Source organism: Erinaceus europaeus, chromosome 6 (genome assembly GCF_950295315.1).
Source record: "Erinaceus europaeus chromosome 6, mEriEur2.1, whole genome shotgun sequence".
NCBI classification, from domain to species: Eukaryota; Metazoa; Chordata; class Mammalia; order Eulipotyphla; family Erinaceidae; genus Erinaceus; species Erinaceus europaeus.
Window position 1 is genome coordinate 40,816,796 of NC_080167.1, and position 15,717 is coordinate 40,832,512.

The 15,717-nt window shown below is 41.0% G+C and overlaps 1 long non-coding RNA gene across 1 annotated transcript; it reads right to left on the reverse strand.

The window, feature by feature from the left end:
- Positions 1-10,529: 10,529 nt before the first annotated feature.
- On the reverse strand, positions 10,530-14,848 carry LOC132538910 (uncharacterized). The gene is made up of 3 exons (XR_009550221.1): positions 13,872-14,848; positions 13,685-13,778; positions 10,530-10,697 (listed from the first exon to the last, which is right to left on the reverse strand). It is a non-coding gene; the product is annotated as an uncharacterized LOC132538910 (long non-coding RNA).
- Between the last annotated feature and the right edge of the window lie 869 nt (positions 14,849-15,717).

The following is a 15,717-nucleotide window of genomic DNA, read 5'->3' on the forward strand; positions in this document are numbered from 1 at the left end:
AACTAAAACAATTTTTTTTACATAACAAAGAAAATATGTTTAAGAAGATGGGTGGTGGCACACTTGGTAGAGTGCACATACTACAGTGCATAAAGTCCCTGGTTCAAGTCCCTGGTCCCATCCTTCAGAGGATAAACTTCAAGAGTAGTGAGTAGTGATATATATAATATAATATATAATAATTTGTAGTATGCATATGTCCTTAAATGTGGCATATTGGAATATACCTAAAGTGATTTTGTCTGAAATTAGATTTAACTAGTATCCTATATTTTGTCTGATAAATCTAACAACACTACATATAACATCATAGCTTTTATCACTCAGATAAATGACAAAGATTATTGGGAAAAAAAATATTTTCCCCAGTTCTATGACACCTTTTCCATTCTTGTCCTAATTCTTGTATTCATCTATTATTAAAGAGATATATGGGCATATGGCTTGGTGACTAATACGACAACTGATAATGGGTCTGATTTATTAATTTTCTGTTTTGTCTCCTTATTACAGTTGGTTGGAAACAAGCAAAATTATGAATGAAATGACTACTTGAAGGCTTGCTTTTTCATCATTACCTTTTATTTCATTAAGTTTGTGTGAAATGGCCTTTACTCTGCTCTGTGCCCCCCCCCCCTAGTTTCCCCCAGAAACAGAGACAGCTTTATCTGTGAACATGGAAGAGTTTCCTTACTATAAAGAAGACCTATGTGGATAAAAATTAGTAGTGGCTAAGACGGACATCTGACAAAACTTTAATTAGGGAATTCTTCCATTTTGGAGTGCTTATGGTGTTATATGTGATTTAAATACCTGTGGTCCAGACACTCTCCTGCTGGGGACAGTGTAGTGTCATTAAAATGGAATCCACTGAGAGACACAATAGAAGCATTAAGAGGGTGACATGTATTTTCCAGGCCTTCTTTCAAGAAAGTCATTAGTATATGCTTATGGATTTGCTCAATTTTCAGTTGGAACTTCTCTGTTTCTTCATTAAAGTTTGTGTTTAATTAATTAACTAATTAATTAATTAATGATTGAATGGAGACAGAAACTGAGAGGGGGAGGGAGAAAATAGGGAGAGAGAAAGACACCTGCAGCCCTGCTTCACCATTCGTGAAGATTTCCCCCTGCAGGTGGGGACCAGTGACTTGAACCCTGGTCATTACACACTGTAATGTGTGCAATTAAACCAGATGTGCCACTGCCTAGCCCTTTGCGTTTGATTTCTCCAGATAGTGGAGTATGATGGTGACATTAGAAATAGAATCCAGGAGGCAAACATCTCAGATAAAGTTCTGCTGCTTACGATCCTGGGTCTTATATGCTAGGCAATAGCTGTGATTCCCAGTCCTCCTCCCAAATTACTATGTTAAATCTGAACACTCTCAGCACATACCAGATCTGCCTGCACCATGATTCTGGGCTTCTAGCCTCTACAACTGTAAGAGAAAGATGTTTGTTATTTAAGCCAGACAGTCTGTGGTATTTTCAGTCTATCAGCCCACACAGATTTAAGACCTTAAGTTCTTAAGATTAAGGCATTGTGGAGTTCCAGGGCAACAGCTGTGTTACAGGTAGAAAGGTAGACATCAGCAAGGAAGGGAGATTTGAGCAGAAAATTCCACGGTCACTGCAAATCATCAGGTGCAGTAACCTTGCTCTGGGCCACCCCTATAATGCCCTTGTGGCAAGTATAGTCAAGGCCAGCAACAATCTTGCAGTTAGGTGATAGAAAGAGGGTCAAGGACTTTCTAATTGGTTAAGAATCGCTGAAAAGGTACATCTGACTTCCACATGTAGTTAGCAGAGTGAGGATAATGAGCACCTCCTCTACCACTGGGTGGAATTCTCACTGATAGTCTGGCCCCATGCTGGTGCACTAGTAACTATTCATAGAACCATCAACAAAAGCCCATGGGCAAAGATGGCCCCTACAGTCCCATATGCGTGAAGCTAAAAGAAGACATAAGTGATGTGAAAAAAAAGCAAAAAGCCTCTACCAGCTGCCTTGTGAGAGCCCACCTCACATGCTCCCATGGGATGTATTAGCTTTCTAGTAGTAAATCTGTCTTTAACAATAAAAAGGAACTTTTGCCTTAGTAAAGTAAATCTTTGCTGCTTTCCACCTTCTGTATCTGCCACATTCATTCTCATGAGAAGACCAGGAGTCAGGATCTGGTAACAGCTGAGTTTGAAAGGGCTCTTGAGAACAGATGAGCAAAAAAGCTCTGAAAACAAGGTGAAGCCTAAGTCTGTGTAGAAAGGACACTTATGTTAACAAGCTGTTTTCTGTTCTTTGAGCTCCAGATCCCCTTGAAGTTGGGGTAGTTAGAGTCAGATGGCCAACCTTCCACTACTCTAACCCCTATCCCCCTCTGCTCCACTGACCCCTTCCCCTGTCTGAAGCATTACCAAGCCATCACACTTCCTGGATGTGGCTTTCTTTGATAAATTCAGCTGTTCAGAGGCCCATGAGGCACCTTCATGAACAGAAATTGTAGAGAAGTTGTCCAGTTCCTTCAAAGAACACAATGTACCTGGGGTTTAAATTAATATTTACTACAAGTAAGTAATATTTACTTTACCTTTAATGTTTACTAAAGTATTAAAAAGCCAAGTCTCTAAGACCTGTAAGTTTGTTTCAAATCTAGTTCCTATAGTCTGTATAATCTATTCTATATAAAATAAGAGGAAACACTTTTGATTCATTTTTTTAGGAACTCTAGTTGACAAGACTAAAATCCCCTTTAAATTTAGTGCCATTTACATGAATTATTTGTTACCCTGTTAAACTCCCTGACAAATTGAACAAACCTTTTTTTTTTCGAAGCAACTTCAAATGCCTGATCTAGTTGGTTAATGACTCTGGCAAGCAAAACCTTCCAAATAATTTCAAAGCTTCTAAGTCTAGTAAAGTGGGAGTTCTAAATAGTGCCACTCTCAAGTTCTAGCAGACATTTGTAAAGTGTTTACAAACCTAGTAAGATCTTCTTGCAACATTCAACTTGTGAGTCTTGAAAGTAAGCTTTTAATGGAGTAGTCAGCAGGGTGTGGTGAAGGGCAGGAAGTGGGCCTGGGAGGCCCAGGACAATGGCTTTAGAGTTGCTGGTGTTGTGCTTTGTGAGGAGGGTGGAGTCTGGGAGGGGGAGGTGAATTCTAACAGGCTACTGAGAGCTGGAGGCTGAAGAGGGGGCACTATTCAGTTGTTCATTGAATGTTGGAAGGGAAAGGAGCCCCAATGAGCCCAGGATTTGGAAGGTCAGACCAAGGCTACTTGGAGGATGGAGGCAGAGAAGGAATTAGGAGAACACGTCTATGGCACCTGGAAACTTCTAGAGCTAAGTGAGAGGCAACTTAAGAAGTACTAAGCTGCCCTGCCATGGTTTCACTGTGTGTCTGTCATAAATTGCTTTGGGACTTCAGTTTCTTTGTCAGATTGCAACGTGAGAGGAGAAAAATAAATTGCTACTGAATGCCTAGTTTACTTCTAAGGAAATTTGTGGCTTTTAAAAAAATAGAAGTCAAAGACCTGTGGAATAGCTCATTTGAATAGTGTGCTGCTTTGCCATGGGTGCAACCCAGCCCACTCTCCTTTCTTGGGTAGGGCTAGGGGCTGGGGCTGGAGCTAGGGCTAGGGCTAAGGTTATAGCTAGGGCTAGGGCTAAGGCTATAGCTAGGGCTAGGGCTAGGGCTAAGGCTATAGCTAGGGCTAGGGCTAAGGCTATAGCTAGGGCTAGGGCTAAGGCTATAGCTAGGGCTAGGGCTAGGGCTAAGGCTATAGCTAGGGCTAGGGCTAGGGCTAGGGCTAGGGCTAAGGCTATAGCTAGGGCTAGGGCTAAGGCTCGGTTAGAAATGAATTTGACTAAGGAGTGATAGGCCTTGTATTTAAGAGTACAAACTGGAAAAAGGCTTTTCAGAATTTTGTTTGTTTATTTGTTTCTTTTTATTTTTGCCTCCATGGTTATGGCAGGGACTCCACCTGCAAGATTCCTCCAGTCCTGGCAATTTATTTTTTGTTTGTTTGTTTTCAAATAAAGGGTGAGAGACAGAAATGAAGAGCCAACACAGCACTATTCTATTGCTCCTGACGCTGTCCAGTGCAGGTAACTCCACATGATGGCCCTGGGTGTTTTAACCTGGGTCCTCAAGCATGGTAGAATGTGTGCTCCATCAGGCAAACTATCCAAACTATCTCCTGACTCCGTCAGGTGTCTCCAAGTACTATCCAGCTGACTTCTGGGAATGCCAGGTGATAGTTTGGCTTATTTGTTTACTGACTTGCTAGTTTGTTTGATGTTATCTTAAGTCCTATGTCAATATCTTTTTTATTATTTATTTATTTATTTTTTGCCTCCAAGGTTGTTACTGGGGCTCAGTGCCTGAACTATGAATCCACTGCTCCTGGAGGCTGTTTTTCCTATTTTGTTGCTTTTATTGTTTCCCTTTTTGTGTTTGTTATTGTTGTTATAGCTGTTATCGTTGTTGGATATGACAGAAATCGAGAGAGGAGAGTAAGACAGAGAGGGGGAGAGGAAAATAGCCACCTGCAGACCTGGTTTACCGCCTGTGAAGTGACCCCCCTGCAGGTGGGGAGCCAGGAGCTCGAGCTGGGATCCTTATGCTGGTCCTTGTGCTTTATGCCATGTGCACTTCACCTACTGCGCTACCGCCCAGCCCCTATCTTTTTTAAATATTTATTTTATTTATTTATTCCCTTTTGTTGTCCTTGTTGTTTTATTGTTGTAGTTATTATTGTTGTTGTCGTTGTTGGATAGGACAGAGAGAAATGGAGAGAGGAGGGGAAGACAGAGAGGAGGAGAGAAAGATAGACACCTGCAGACCTGCTTCACCACCTGTGAAGCGACTCTCCTGCAGGTGGGGAGCGGGGGTTCGAACCGAGATCCTTATGCTGGTCCTTGTGCTTTGCGCCACCTGCGCTTAACCCGCTGCGCTACAGCCCGCCTCCCCCGATTTTTTTTTTAAGATGGTGACAGAGCAGTAGAGAGGCAGAGAGAGTGAGAGACCATGACACTGAAGTTTCCTTCAATGTGGTGGGGACAGGGTTTGAACCTGGGTTGCACACATGGCAAAGTAGCACACTTTCCAAGGGAGCTATTTCACTGACCTCTTGTTTCAATATTTTAAAGAAAACTGCAAGATTAAAAGTGAGCACAGGAACCCACAGCCCAATGTCAAAATATTATTTGCATAGAAGAAAATCTACTTTCTTCCCTTCTAAAGTGCAAAGAGATTAGAGCCCAGTTCAAATAAACTTCCATTTTCCTTGCTTAGAGAATACTTATACAGGTGAGTGGGGGCTGGAGAGGTGGGGCAGGGGATAAACAAGTTTGGTCCTTGAGTAAGTTTTCAAATACTTGCTGCCCTAAATGCAAAAAACAAGCAGGAAGTAGGGTGGGACTGAGTTTTTCAAGCCAAGATCAATGTCTTGTCCCCAAATTACATAGGCCTGTGCTCTTAGGATTGGTTTCTAGATTATCTGGGATGTATTTTGTGTCTAAGGAAGTACAAGATAAAGAATTATTGAGGCAGATATTCTTTGCTTTTTTCTTTTTGCTAGGACAGAGAGAAATTGAGAGTGAGGGGGGAGATAATGGGGCAGGGGAAAGCAGACCTGCAGGTGAGGAGTGGTGCTCTAACCCAGGTCCTTGCACATGGTGATATGTGTGCTTAACTGGGTCCACCACCACATGGCCCCTTGAAGCATATGTTATTTATAGGACTTTTTTTTTTTCTTATTTTGTACCAGTGTTTTTGAAAGAGTCTTCTTTATTGTATGTACATATGTATTTATTTATTGGAAACTTGGTGCCTCAGGCATGAGAGTTTATTTGCGTAACCACTATGCTATCTCCCCCTACATACAGGTAAAAAGTTTTGAGGCTTCCAAGCCCAACTCCTAAAAGAGATCAGCAGTGACATACTGTAAATCCTCATAACAAGTCAAAGGAATTGTCCATCACATTAGTTGAGCATCCCAAGTAAGTTAGGTGGATATGTTGGAGAGAAACTTAGTGGTCAAATATAAACACAAACATAGTTTCTGTGCACAAGGACTTTCTACTAGATCTGTTTATGAGCTATTTTTAAAAATATTTATTTATTTTCCCTTTTGTTGCCCTTGTTGTTTAACATTGTTGTAGTTATTGATGTTGTTGTTATTGGATAGGACAGAAAGAAATGGAGAGGGGGAGAGAAAGACAGACACCTGCAGACCTGCTTCACCTCTTGTGAAGTGACTCCCCTACAGGTGGGGAGCCCGGGGCTCGAACCATGATCGTTACGTCGGTCCTTGTGCTTTGTGCCACGTGTGCTTAACCCGCTGCGCCACTGCCTGACTCCCCTTATGGGCTATTTCTAACTGGTATTCTCACACATCCCTAAAAGATCCTCTTATTCCTTCAGGCTAATTCACAGTCCACAGTTTACTAAGGGAGGAACCATTGGTGCTGTCCGATGAGCTCCTCCCATGTGACCACTCATCCTGGTCTTCATCCAAAAAGAGAGACATCTGCAACATCTCTTTGTAGCAGATGTCAGGATAGCTCCCAGAAGAAGAGACCTTCCAGAATGATTCTATATTTTATTAAATAATTATTCTCTCATTGGAAGTTACACCTTTTCCTTACCTTCCGACCTTGAGGCGTCAAGAGATGAAGTTCATATCTAAGCACTGGAAACAGCATAGAGTTGTCAGTGTCTCCCCATGTCCAAGCAGAAGGTACTGAGTGTAAGAAGTCATGGATCCGGAATCCCCTGTCTGATATCCTTGGAGACCACCTGGGCTTTGGAATTCAGGATTTTTCAGACCTTAGAAAGGTAACTTGCTGCATGAATTACATATCTTTTCAGTGAGATCTGGGGAAGCATTCCCAGACAAAGTACACTATTGTTTGATCAGTCAAGCACAGGAAGAGCCATGCTAAACTGTAAGACTCTAAATAGTCTCATTCCTGTTCAGAATGAGCTGTGATACCTAATGAGCTTGCTCCTCATGTGCAGTAAAACTTCTGCCTGTTAGAACTTCCTGAATGTTGCAACTGTAGACACGTGAGCATGGATTCACACTCTTACTGCCAGATCTCAGTGGACGCTTAGGCAAGGCTTGTTCAAGTGAGGTTCAGTTCCACCAGCAGTGTTCATGTAGATCCTACTAGTCCTAAAAATTCTTCAACCTACTCTGGCATATTTAAGGAAATCACTCATCATTATGTATTCAACAATTGCCCCAAATTTGAAAGTATTTTGAATTTGACTTCCTCAAACAACCAGTATCTATATTCATGGCTTTTTGGTGGTTGGCATGGGGAAAATCTTGCATTCAACATGGTGATATTTGGGCAGTCAGGAGTTGGTTTTCTTCACCATTGTATCTACTTCACAGCTTATTTATTTATTTAATACCAGAGCACTGCACAGCTCTGGCTTATGGTGGTACAGGGGATTAAACCTGAGGTTTTGGAGCCTCAGGCATGAGACTCTTTGTATAACCATTATGCTATCTACCCTTGCCCGCTTGTTCATTTATTTATGGCTTTGAAAAATTATTTATTTACTTTATTTGATAGGAAGGAGACAATCTGAGAGAAAAGGGGAGATAGAGAGGGAGAGAGAAAAAGAGAGACATCTGCAACACTGCTGCACTACTCATGAAACCTCCTCTGCAGGTGGGGACTGGGGGCTTGAACTCTGGTAACACGTACACTCAACTAGGTACTCCATTGCCCAGTCCCTGTTGTATTTATTTCTATTCAACAGAATCTTTTAAAAATTAATTTATTGGGGGCCTGGTGGTAGTGCAGCGGGTTAAGTGCACATGGTGCAAAGCACAAGGACTGGCGTAAGGATCCTAGTTCAACCCCCTGGCTCCCCAACTGCAGGGGGATCTCTTAATAAGTGGCGAAGCAAGTTTGCAGGTAGGCACTCTGTCCCCACTCTGTCTTCCTCTCCTCTCCTCTCTCAATTTCTCTTTGTCCTATCCAACAACAATGACAGCAATAATAACAACAACAACAACAATAAACAACAAGGGCAACAAAATGGGAAAAAATGGCCTCCAGGAGCAGGCACCATAACCCTGGAGGCAAAAAAAAATGATTTATTTATTATTGGGTAGAGACAGAGAGAAACTGAGAGGGAGGTGAGAGGAGATAGAGAGGGAGAGAGACAGAGTGACACACCTGCAGCCCTGCTTCACCACTTGTGAAGCTTTCCCTCTTCGGGTGGGGACCAGAAGCTTGAACATGGGTCCTTGTGCACTGTAATGTATGTGCTTAATTAGGTGCACAACAAGAATCTTGAATTGACTGCATTATATTAGGCATGCTTTTCATTTCTTAAGCTATTTATCCATTCATTAATGAGAGAGAGAGGAGAATAACGAGAGCAAGAACCAAAGCACCGCATGCAATGCCGGGAAGTAAACTAAGAACCCCATGCTTGAAAATTTAACATGTTTTCCACCTTGCCGACTTATGGGTCACTGTAATGTTCATTTTACAGGTAAAATAATGCCCAGGAGGGTTAAGGAAATTGGTCAAATTTACAAAGGTAGTTAGGTGACTGAAGAATCAAAATCCTGAGTCTTACGTTTAGAGTTTGTGTTCTTCACCACTGTAACACAGCATTGGGTTATGTTAGGTTAAGATAGAGTGCATAGAAGAAAGATGTTTAACTAGAAGAAATAGCAGCTAGGGAATTGGCACTATGGATGAAGCGTTAAGAGTCTAAAGCAAGTGCTCCTGAGTTCAGTGTACTGCATCTCATGTGTGGGAGTAATGCTCTGGTTCTCTCCGGATAAATACATAAATAAATCTCTATAAATAAGAAGAAACGCAGGTTGCTTTTATGGAGTCAAACCATGCCTTAAAAGTGTTGACATCTGTGGTCATTTATTTTTCTCATTCAAAATTAGATTCAGTAGTTTTTAACTAATTTATTATCTTCTTTTTGGAAAGACAGACATTGACGATGGGGCAGCTCTGGGTCATTATAGTTTTCTTTGGAAAGAGCTGACAATTAAATATGGGACTTGTTGCTCCGACAATGATATATTTTAATGGAAGAATCTGAAATTCAGTAATGTTTGTAAGGCTAAGCTGTGTGTGTGAAGCCTAGGAGTAATTTACATTATAAAGAGCTTCTTTTACTCTCTTCAGTACATGAATAGGCTTAAAATCTGATGATGACTATTATTGTTCACAATACTACAGCTAGTCCTTAGAACAGACAAAAGTGTTATAAACTCACAAATTAATTATTAATGAAAATATTGTTCTTGAAGACTGCATTTGTTCATAAGAAATATGATTGTTTTGTAGAAAGGAATGCATTTTATATGTTGTCATAATTTGGGGTGGAGAAACAAAGTTAGCATCTGATGAAATTACAAGACACACACACACAAAAAAGAAATTACAAGACATCTTACCTCTGTTTCTATCTTAGGCATGACTTAACTAAAAGAACTCAAGAAGAGAGAATGAAAGACTGCCAGTGCTTTGGAGTAGGACAATCAAATAGACTTTGCCTACAACTAGGTAGACAGCAGTATGGTTATGTAAAAGACATCCATGCCTGAGGCTCCTAGGCCTCAGATTCTTTTTTTGCCTTCAGGTTTATTGCTGGGACTCAGTGCCAGCACTATGAGTCAACTGTTCCTGGAAGCCATCCTTTTTCTTATTTATTTATTTATTTTTATTGGATAGGATAAAGAGAAATAGAGAGAGGAGAAGGAGATAGCTAGATAGAGAAATTGATACCTGCAGACCTGCTTCACTACTTATGAGTCACCCTCTTGCAGGTGGGGAGCCAGGGGTCAGGGTGAGGGGTGGGGAGAGGTTTGAACCCAGATCCTTGAGCGGGCCCTTGTGCTTAATACTATGTGTGCTTAACCAGGTGGCCACCATTGCCCAGAAATATCTTATTTATTATATCTTAGTGAGAAAGAAAGAGGAGAGAGAAAGAGAGAGAGAGATGGGGGTGGGGTGTTTAGAGAGAGATGGAGAGAGAAAAAGAGAGAGAGAGAGAGAGAAAGAGAGAGAGCGAGCTACTAGTGCATTGCTTATGGTGGCACTGGGATTGAACCTGGGACCACAGAGCCTCAGGCATGAAAGTCTTTTTTATAACCACTAAGCTGTCTCCTCAGCCCCTACTTAATTTTTCTGTATTTTTTTATTTATAGTTTGTTACAAGATTATAATGTATAGTTCCACACCACACCCACCACCAAAGTTCCATATCCCTGCCCCTCAACCTCCCAGTAGGTGTCAGGTTCAGTCTCCAGCATTACCATAAACCAGAGCTAAGCAGTGCTCTGGTACTTCTTCCTTCCTTCCTTCCTTCCTTCCTTCCTTCCTTCCTTCCTTCCTTCCTTCCTTCTTTCCTTCCCTCCCTCCCTCCCTCCCTCCTTTCTTTCTTTCTTTCTTTCTCTCTCTTTTTCTTTCTTTCTCACAAAAATAAAAACTTTAAAGAAGTCAATTTCATTAATTTTATTATTATTTCCTTTGTAGATATAGACATTGAGATGGAAGGGAGGGAGAGAAAGACACACACCTATAGCACTGCTTCACCTCTCTTGAAGCTTCCCTCTGTAGGTGGGGACTGGGGCCCTGAACCTGGATCCTTGCCCATAGTAATAATGTATGCATTCTACTGGGTGCACCACTGACAGGCACCTAAAATAAAATATTAAAAGAAAGAAAGGTTCATTGCAGCACAATTTGTAATAGTCAGAACCTAGAAGCAACCCAGGTATCCAACAACAGATGAGTGGCTGAGTAATGGAATACTACTCAGCTATTAAAAATGGTGAAATAGATAAGTCCATCACTTTAACCACTGCATCACTTTCTGGGCCACACTTTATCTATTTCTTAGTAATGACACTTAGCTTTGAAACACCAAGTATTGTTCCTATTAAACTGAGAGGAAAAGAGTAGGACACAGTAAGGCCATACTACCTAAAGGTGCCTGGTGCCCTGAGAAGTCTGGCAGGAGGTGGGTAGCAGCCTTGACAGCCTAGCATGCTGAGAGGAGTTGATGTAACTGAGGTTGATAGAGAAAAAAACAAACAGGGAGAAAAATGCCTTTTTTTTTTTTTTCCACTGGGAGATTTATCTGTATTGGGTAAGTCTATTACTAATGTCTAAAGTTCTTTCTCTCTATATAAAGTATGTGATTTCTTGTCTCCTCTAAACAACTTAAGCAAAGGGGGCTGGGTGGTGGCATACCTGGTTGAATGCTCATGTTACAGTGTGTAAGGACCTGGATTCAAGCCCCTAGTCCCCACCTATAGGAAGAAAGCTTTGCAAGTGGTGAAGCAGTTCTGCAGGTGTCTCTCTATCTCCCCCTACCTTTTGATTTCTGATCGTTTCTATCTGATAAATAAATTAAAAAAAGATAATAAAAGGAAAAAATCCTAAGCAAAGCAAATATTTATTAATGATATGAGAGAGGACTTTATACCATAGTAAAAATCAGCCCCCAACCCTCAGTGGCTTAATGCCATGAAGTTCTGTTTCTCACTCAGGGAGTCTGACATGGGCTGGTGATGCTCCCAGGTGTCTGTCCACTATGCTGTAATGCACAAAAGCAAGACCAATCTTGTAGCTTATCATGAGACCTCCTTGACTCTCTGGCAAGGCAAGCACTAATTGGAAGGTTGAGAGTTGCCGCTTCCAAGTTTCAACCTGTACAGTTCACAGGTTCACAACCTATCAGACAAGAGTGGGTGCTTGACATTACCTAAAGGAAAATGTGGCCAGCACCCGTTTCTGCTGTGCTCATGGAAATGGGAAGCATTTTTCCAAATGAATAGCAATAACTTGTTCAGACTTATGTTTCAGCCCCTTTCTCTTAGGGGGAAGCTCAAGGAACTGTTTGTTGTGTGCTGTTTTTGTATGTTGTTAATGATGATGATGAGTCAATGGTAATAGGAATGAAGGAGCATAGAGTCAGGGCTTATGTTAGATGTGTCTTGGTATAACAGCTTCTGGAACAAATGAACAAAAGAGTCATTCTGTATCTCTAACTTCATGAGGCTTTTTCTTATAGCTATTCATCTCCAGCAAGCCTTCGTTACTGCACATCAGAAAAGCATTCTATAAGCCCCACATAGCTTCTGATTTGCAGTAATTCATTTTGAGGGGAACTGGAAGCTATGGTCTTGCGGTTCTGGTGGCAGTTAGGAAACAATAGGAACCAAGTAAATTGCATTCCAGTTTTAGATCTGATTTCTGTTGCTGTTTGTTCCTTACCTAAATCTCTTTCCTCAAAAAGAGAATTAGTCTTCAGATCCATTTTGCACATTAGACCCCTTGGCCAAGTCTTCAGTCAAACCGGTCAGTAAGCTGGATTTTGAATAGAAAATGCTCTGACCACCAGCAGCCTTTATGCTCATGGTTGTTTTCCTCATAGTAGTGATGGGTCTATATTAACCACATGTTGTCTCTCACCTAGTTCCCTGTGCGGTCAATGACTCTCCCCTTGTGAGGTGGTCTGACGCTACATCAACTGTCCGGATAATGGCCTGTCTTGGTATTTATTTTTACTTTGGCTTTCACAGAACACACTCATAAATGAGTAAATGGGCCTTGGCTAGACTCCAAAAAATAACTTGTTTCACCTACTGCCTTGACATCTGACTGCAATGTTGGCATTTTGTTCTATTAAGTAAATGTGAATTTAAAAACAATAACAACAAAATCATGGTGTGGCTGACAGCACTGTTCATCTTATGCTGTGGTTTAAAATTACATCAGAATTTCTTTCTTGAGTTTGACAACACCTGAATACTAGGTTCTTTTACTTCTCTGAGTGATTTGTTTTTCCTTTTAGGATTTGATTTTCTCTAAGCTTAGAGTCATGCAACAAAAACTATGTGCTTGGCTGGTCATATTTTCATCTGTGTGCAGGCTGCCCCCTTGGGGTTTTAACATTAGTATTTTCTGATTTTTTTTCATGCCATATATATTTTAGTGCAAAGAATTTCATCTAGATGCAGAAAGGCATGGAGGTTCAAGAGAGTGTGATTTTTCAGTAAGAAGCCTAATATCTATAAGAAGGTAATGGGAAGTTTTATACGAACTGTTTGTAACTGATCTTAAGTGGGGAAAAGCATATCCCATTCTTGTAACTAAGATAAGGCAAAGTACCATTAAAGTTTAACTGATCTATAGCAAAAAATAAATAAATAAATAAAATAACACAACAACAACAAAAAAACTCAGAATAGATGAAAATCAGTATTTCAAAAAGATAGCAGGCTAAAAAGAAAACACATCATATCATACTAATCCCAAGTAGTCCTTTTTCTTTTTCTGTCAGTAGTTTATTAGAGCACAGATAATAATAATAAAGGGAACATGAAAAATGACGATGGAAATGATTCCATCTTAAAGTTATTTGATAGTTTCATAAGTGCAATCCAACATTTTGACTCTGGCACCTTGTTTGAAAGTGCTTTTAGTTAGTGACCAGATTGTTCTTAACTGGATATAATCTACTTTCTAGATTTTCTAAATGAAAATTAAATTAATCATATTTTATCATACTCTAGCCTCTTATTTACTAAGAAATAAATTAATTCTTTTAGTGGTATTAAATGACTGTTCAGACTGCTGGTTATGTTTTTTGTAATTGTTAATAGTCCACCTGCACTTACTCAATCTTCTTTCCTTTTTTCCCCCCTCTTGCTCATATGTCCACAGGAATTCAGTCCAAGTGACTCTGAGTTGGATAAGTCAGTTGTAACTGTTCTGACAAAATGACAAATTAGAAAGATGCCCAGACTATTTGCCTTGCTTCTTAGTGACAAGACAGAGACTGCTAGGGGCTGGGTAGTGACTTACCTGCTGGAATGCACATGTTACCACCTGCAAGGACCCAGGTTTAAGTCCCTAGTTCCCACCTGCAGGATGGGGGAAGCTTCATGAGTGTTAGAACAATACTGCAGGTATCTCTCCTCTCTATCATACCTTCTATAAAAAAAGAAAGAAAAGGAAGCGGGGGGGGGGGGAGAGAATGGGCACTGGGAATAGTGTAGCCATGCAGGCACCAAGTCCTGGTAGAAAAAGAAAAATAGAGAGAGAGAGAGAGAGAGAAAGGTGAATATGAAAAGTCAGACTGCAGTGAAATTAGTCCTTTCATTCCTGATTTATTGCTCAATCATTGATTAACTAGGACATGGATTTAATTCCTTACTAGCAAAGCCACAGTTTAAGCTTGGAGTTATGCAACTACAAGGATAAAGACAGATACTACTTTTCAACCTTTGACAAATAATTTAATATCTTTAGGTCCTTTGTCCAGACCTTACTCTCTGATTTAGTAAATCTGAGGTGGATCCTGCCAACAGTTGTTGTTTGTATGTTTTTGTTTTGTTTTGTTTTGTTTGAAAAGTCCCCACATGATTATTTCTTTGTGTGTGTGCTGGTGTGGAGGATTGAACCTGGAACTTTGGAACCTCAGGCATGAAAGACTCTTTGCATAACCATTATGCTATTTCCCCTAATCTCCCCAGGTAATTTTTTTTTAAGATTTTTTTTTTTTATTTAATAGGTCAGAGAGAAATTGATTGAGGAAAGGGAGATAGAGAGGGAAAGAAAAAGAGAGATACTTGAAATACTTCTTCACCACTAGTGAAGCATCCTTCTGCAGGTAGAGATTGAAGGCTTAAACCTGTATCCTTCCACATTGTAATGTGTGCACCACTGCCCAGCCCCTGAGATAACATATTTTCTTTTTTTTCCTCCAGGGTTATTGCTGGGGCTCAGTGCACCACGAATCCACTGCTCCTGGAGGCCATTTTTTCCCTTTTGTTACCCTGATTGTTTTACCATTGTTGTAGTTATTATGGCTGTTGTTGATGATGTGGTCGTTGTCGGATAGGACAGAGAGAAATGGAGAGAGGAGGGGAAGACAGAGAGGGGGAGAGAAAGATAGACACCTGCAGACCTGCTTCACCGCCTGTGAAGCGACTTCCCCTGTAGGTGGGGAGCCGGGGTTCGAACCGGGATCCTTATGCCGGTCCTTGTGCTTTGCGCCACCTGCGCTTAACCCGCTGCGCTACAGCCCGACTCCCAGATAACATATTTTCTGTTGGTTTGCCCTGGGGCTTCTCTCTGGGCTGACTTTTTTAGATAAAAAGAGTGAAGCAGAGAGGCAAAGAAAAAAAGAGAGAGAAATCCTAGCACCAAAGCATCCTCCTAAACAGTGTGGGCTGGGCTTGAACCTGAGTCATATACACGGTGAAGCAGAGTACTATCCAAGTGAGCTATTCTGTCTACGGCCATACCATCCTGAACACACCTGATCTCCTCTGGTCAAGTGAGCTATTCTAAAGACTCATCCTTATGGTGTTTTTTTTTTGTTTTTTCACCAGAGCACTGCTCAGCTCTGGTTTATGGTTGTGTGTGGGATTGAACCTGGGGCCTTGGAGCCTCAGTTTCCAGAGTTTATTTGCATAAATATTATACTATCTCTCCCATCCCCGCTGATAATTTTTTGTTGCTGATTTAATAATGATAAAAAAATTAAGATAAAAGGGGTATAATTCCATATGGTTCCCACCACCAGTTCCATGTCCCATCCCCTCCATTAGAAACTTCCCTATTTTTGAGGGCTGGGTGATGGCACACTTAGTTGAGGGCACATGTTATAATGCACAAGGACAGGGTTTGAGCCTCTGTCCCCACC